Below are 6,002 nucleotides of genomic sequence, written 5' to 3'. Positions count from 1 at the left end.
AGGAGCAGCTTAAATACTTATACACCCATCCATAGCGTAGTGGTTAAATAAATTGTAGTGCATCTATCTTTAAGATGGATGTTATACAACTTTAAAATAAATCGGGGAAGCTCTTTATGTACTACTATAGAAAGATTCTAAGGATCTGTGGTTCAGTGAGAAAGAAAAACAAAGTGAAGGACAGTACATATAGAGTGATATAATTTGTATTTTTAAAATAGCACTTGAACATATATTTAGAAATCTCTGGAAGTATATATGAAAAGTAATAGCAATAGCACTTGTGTTTTGTTGTTGGTGTTGCTGTTATTAAGGGGAGGAGCATCAACATGGCAGGAGGACTGAGGTGGCATCCTAGGTTCACTGCATGTCTTTGTGTACTTTTGATTTTTTAAATATTTGACTAAATTATTCAATATGTTAATTTTTCCACTAATTTTACAGTTGATGTCAGAGAAATACAGAGATATGAATTGCAGTACCAGTTATTAACACAACCCTGGTGGTCATGGATAATTAACTTTTAAGGAAGTCTCAGTTTTCGCATCATTAAATGAGAATAAACTAGCCTTTTTTTCAGCATAGGAGACATAATTTGTAATATATATATATATATATATATATATATATATATATATATATATATATATATATGAAAACCTTTAGTCCACACAAAATAGATACCCAGTAACTATCCATGTCCATTCCTTTATTACTTTTTAGAATTTGGGGAAATGTCCACAGCAAAAGTCCAGGGAAATAAAAGGGTTAAGTTTCATTGTCTAAAATTAATACACTCCTTCTCTATTCTCTAACTGGCTGTTTTGAGAAAACATATTTAGGGGTGAGGAGAGCAAAGGACGGTAATCCAGCATCATGGGGGCACAAGAATATTTCAGAAACCTTATTACAGCAAAGACTGAGCTCTGACTACAGGGTAATTCTATTGAAAAAATGATAATTATGTGTCAAGTTGCATTAATGTTATTGCATTCTCTCCAGAGTATTTGATAATTAAGTTGTCACTATCGAGTCTATAATGAAAGTCACTTGTATTGAAGACTTTTACCAGAAAAGAATCCCAACTGGAGTTCTAATTGGTCTTCCTCAGGAGTGTCAGAGAGTTGTCCAGGCTGGCCCTGCATTTCCCTAGCATTCGGGCAGGCCTGCTACAAGGCCGAGAAACCCTTTCACCTGGGTACAGGTGCGCTGCCAGATTCTTCTCCAACAAGGTGTCCCCCAAGACAGTCTCCCACAGGTAGCGTCTGGATTATTCTTTCCTTCTAACGGAAGTAGTTTCTTGAAGGAGGACATGGAAGTGAGTCTGTGTCCCCTGGGGACTGAGTCAGTGGCCATGAGAGCATTTACTTTGAAGAAAGAGTGGGAGCAGAAGCTACATATTGTGTGACCTTAAATGTCTGTGTGAAAACTAATAACAAGACAGCCAAAATAAACCTTTTGCAGAACCATTCCTTGATGACTGCTTCAGGGATAGTTAAACTTCAATAATAAATCCAAAGTTTAGGCCCTGGCCGGTTAGCTCAGTGGTAGAGCATCGGCCTGGCGTGTGGAATTCCCGGGTTCGTTTCCCCAAGTTGAAAGTGAGGTTGGGGTTTTGGGATATGAATGGATTCAGGGGAGGCCTACCAAGATGGACGTCTTCTATGTCACTAAGCAGAAAATACGCACTATTGATTACTAAGTCTGAAGATAATCCTTCCTGTGTCTGTGTCTTTGTTACCTTATCTGTGAATTGGAAAGATAGAGTTCCTTTTCTTGTAGTGCAACAGTGACAAAGTGTGATGTTTGAAACCGCTTAACACAGATCTCTGCACATACTAAGGACTTAATTTATATCAGTTGTAATTACAACAACAAACCTGTTTAACAGTTTTTCGTTCTTAAACTAGTCCCCTGGCATAAGAACTATGAGCAAGTCCGAGCCCTGAAGCTGGAATATGAGCTATGGATGTGGACCTGGAACATCTAATCAGAGATTATATTTCTGGCTCATCAAAGCAAAACATCTTTTAGCAGAGCACTTATTACCCATTTATGAATGCCCTTTGTGCAAGGTTGTTAACTATCTCTCTGATAATTCCTGAGTTTCCTGCAGTGGTGTGACGGGTTTAAATCCTCCATGACTAGACTAGAGAGTCCTGTTCTCAGTGACTGGGACATGCACAAGCGATCAGATGTCATAATGCATGTGAAAATGGTTTCATAAATGACAAGCACCAAGTGAAAATAGGGCTCACTGTCAATAGATGCAATTTGATAAGAGAAAATTAAGTGTAATGGGTTTACCAATCGTGCTTATGATCACAAATTTAATTAAGAAATTTATGTAGGAAATAAGTAATATTTAAGAGATGGTTATGTTTATGTTTAACTTTAGGCTGAAATAAGCACAGTAACAAATTCATTCAAACATCGCTATTTAGAACATGAAAACATTATAGGCAGTATAGTAGTGTAAACATTTTGCACTCTCTGGATACACTAGCACACTATGGAATATGTGAGGTGCCCTTATTTTCAGTGCTTGGTTCAGAATCATAGTTTTGGCCCAACAGTTTGGGAATCTTTCTCTTTACCTGGTACAGTGGTACAATACCATTAAGTTGCACCTGATGTGTGTACATCAGTAAATGGGGAACAATGCTTACTAGAGAATCCTCAACTGTCTCTAACTGATCAAGGTACTTTCCTGTCAAACAAATTCAAAAGGAGTCTGAAGGCTTTGGCTAAAATAAACGCTAAATTATTTTTTTCAATGATCTTGGAGTTTGCAAATTGAGAACACAGTTAGGCAAAAACCCAGAAATGCTTTAAAGAAGAAGGAAAAATTAATAGTTCTTAGAGTTAAAAGTACATTCTTGGGCATTGGCTGCCTTGCATTCTGAGTCCTCGGCTCAGGCCAGCCTGGTTATCCCCGGATGTCAGGCAGTCAGGATGACGAGCGCCAGGAGGTCTGGTCAGCCCAGTGGCCCGGATAGTGGATGTCTAGTGGATGGAAACTGGAGTCCTTCCGGGGATACTCAGGGGTCTGAGTCTGTGAGTTTGTTACCAGAGAGAGGGTGAGCTAGAGGTCCGGATGTCTATGCAGGCATTGATGCAAAACTAGAAAGTTCAAAAAAAGTGTAAGTTCCCAGACTGGTTAGCGTAAGAATGGAGTGTTTCTTCATGCCTCAACCTCCATAATGTTAATAATTGTAACAGACTCGTTAAAAGGACTTCGTTTTATATGCTCCCTATCGTCACTCTTTGCTCACTCCCCAATCCTGCTGCGTTGTGTTTCCCTGGCCTCAGGATGTCAGGTCACAAGGCCCCTGCAGCCTCTCGGGGAAGCCGCCAACCCCACCCCCCTGCAGGTGTCCTCCCCCGAAACCCAGACTCACCACAGAGCTACAGTGTCCCAGGCTTCCCCTCCTCACGGCCTCTGGAGACGAGTGTAGGGGATCTAGTAAAGACATGCAAAATCTCACTATTTTTTAAAAATTTAAATTTTATCAGAAAAATTTCATTGCATTGCAGTGCTACCTTTTTAAGTGGAAGATTCCAAGGGGGGATAAAGGACTCCAAATATAAGATGCAACCCACAGGGCATTTATCATAAAATTCAGATACTCAAGTGATGTTATTACTAAGGAAAGAAGAACACAAATAGGTTGGATACTTACAAGTTATACTGAAAAACACAGTGACGACAGTATTCTGTTCCATGGGATGGCAAAAATAGGAGGAAAATGGGGACTTAGTCACTAAAACAGGAAGTAGTGGAAAACAAATACGTGCATTGAAAATAATGAAATGGTCGCTCTTTAGGAAAATAAAATTATTACTATGCTAGAAAACTTTGTAGTAAAAATGTCAAATAAATGTGCTTTTTAAAATAAAGATACAATATAGAAATACAAATCTAAATATAGAAGACATTTAAAAACGAAAACAAATCACTAGTATATACTTGTTTACAATTTAAAAAATTATAACAGCTCAAATTTGTTCTTGACATTTAGCAAAGCGTAAGATATCAAGCCTGTATCTGATAAATAAATATATATATAGAACCAAGAAAAACAAACAGAAAAAAAATAGTTAAAAATATGTTGCTGCCCACCATCCATATCCATCCAGCACACATCCTTGAAAAAGACTATTACTTACTTACTTACATCAATCATCTGGTCCAGGGAATATTTATCAAAGGTTCTTTTAAGGAATAAATAATTTAGATGATCTGCTCATAACATTCCTTATGTAAAAGCCTTCAATGGACTTCCATTGTACTTAGAGTAAAACCTAGCATCTTACAAGGAACGGTAAGCCCCTGACTATTGATTATCTGCAGGCTTCCCCTCTGTCCGCTTCCTACACTCAATGTGCTCTTTTTTTCCAAGCTCTGGCCACAGGGATACCTTTCTTAGGTCTAGTTGCCACTGCTGTCTTTGAAGCACAGGATCCTCGTTATTCCTTTCATAATCCTTACTAAAATTTGTATTCCATTGCTGTGAGTCCTTGTTGTCTAATGAGAATGGTGGTATACGACATGGCTCTGGGCCGTGTTGGAGGATTAGAGACTTTCTTTAGACACACTTAGAGGTCTTTTGTTCGCTCATCCTAGAGAGTCCCCACCCAGCTCTGTGCCCTGGGAAGCAGATCATCGCGGAAGGCCTCGATGGACCTTCCTGCTCTCCGGCTTCAGATGGAATGGGGGAGGGAAAGTGGGAGGCAGGAAACTGAGGCAGCAGTGTTTGCTCCACTGAGTCCCTCACGCACTGTCACAGCTGGCTGCCGCATCTCTAATATGGCTCACATTTTTTGCCAAGCAGTCTTCTTCACCTCCCTACCCTCTTTTCTTCCCTCCTGCCCGTTCAAACCTGGGAATAGCAAGGTCACAGCTCGCCCAGGGCAATTGTATTACCTCTTGTGGTCTCCTTAAATCTGGCCACAGTTTATAAATAGTCTCTCTATTAAACTCTCCTCAACTGTCCAGTTTGATCCTATAACTTACTTATAAAATGAACAAATAGGATTAGACTTAGGTGGCAATGCCTTAACCGTATGCATGTTGTTAGGCCCGAGAGCCTCTTCCATCCTTGTCAAGGGGAGTGCTCACCTTCTCTCCTTTCATACAACACACCACAAATTAGATATAGATGGGGTATTCAATGATAATTTAATATTGAAACACAAATCACTGTAATGCATCAATAGAATGGGTCCATATAAAATGAAAATGGTATATGAATAAATCTCAAAGACATTTTAAAAATTTAAAACCTCTACCTAGTAGAAACCATTAGTAAAATAGAGATTATTAAATTTTTTCTTAACAGCAATAAGTGGATATCTGAAAAAGAGATGTAAAAAGCATTATTAGTAGTAAACACTAATTAAAAGCATTCTTATTAATTCTAAGATTAATTTTGAGAATGGTTAATAACATCATTACTTTTGAACTGCATTCTAGAAGTGAACGTCAATAACATGAGAAAATATAACAAAACAATAGGTTTTTTTAAGTGAAGAGTACAGTGGTGAACATATAATACAATATTATAGAATTTTTCATTTAAACTTATGTAATTCTATTAACTAATGTCACCCCAATAAATTTAATACAACTTGGGGGAAAAAAAGAGTACAGTGGTCACTGTTTGCCACTTACAAGATGTTTTACCTGGGACACTCAACAGAAGCAGCTGCAAAACAAAAAGAGACAAAAAATAGTCAGTCAGCCCAGTAACAGAGTCAGGAACAAAACTGCCATAAAATCAAGAATGTGCTTATATACTCTCAAGTGACAGTTTGGGAAATGTATCTATTCCCACTTACAATAACAATAACCAAGAACAATAGCATTTAGTTCCTAGTATAGAACTTGAAATATTTACCAATAAACTCTTGAGAAAATAGTTCAGAATGTTTGAGACTGGAGTGAAGAGGGAGGAGGAAGTCCCAGAGATTAGGTGTTAGAAATAAAAATAAAAAAAATT

General features: G+C 38.1%; 1 pseudogene; it reads right to left on the bottom strand.

Moving 5' to 3' along the window:
- Nucleotides 1-5,026: 5,026 nt before the first annotated feature.
- On the bottom strand, nucleotides 5,027-5,144 carry LOC136313831 (U6atac minor spliceosomal RNA; annotated as a pseudogene).
- Nucleotides 5,145-6,002: the final 858 nt, after the last annotated feature.

Source organism: Saccopteryx bilineata, chromosome 9 (genome assembly GCF_036850765.1).
Source record: "Saccopteryx bilineata isolate mSacBil1 chromosome 9, mSacBil1_pri_phased_curated, whole genome shotgun sequence".
Classification (NCBI taxonomy): Eukaryota; Metazoa; Chordata; class Mammalia; order Chiroptera; family Emballonuridae; genus Saccopteryx; species Saccopteryx bilineata.
This window is presented reverse-complemented; position numbering and strand designations above follow the sequence as displayed.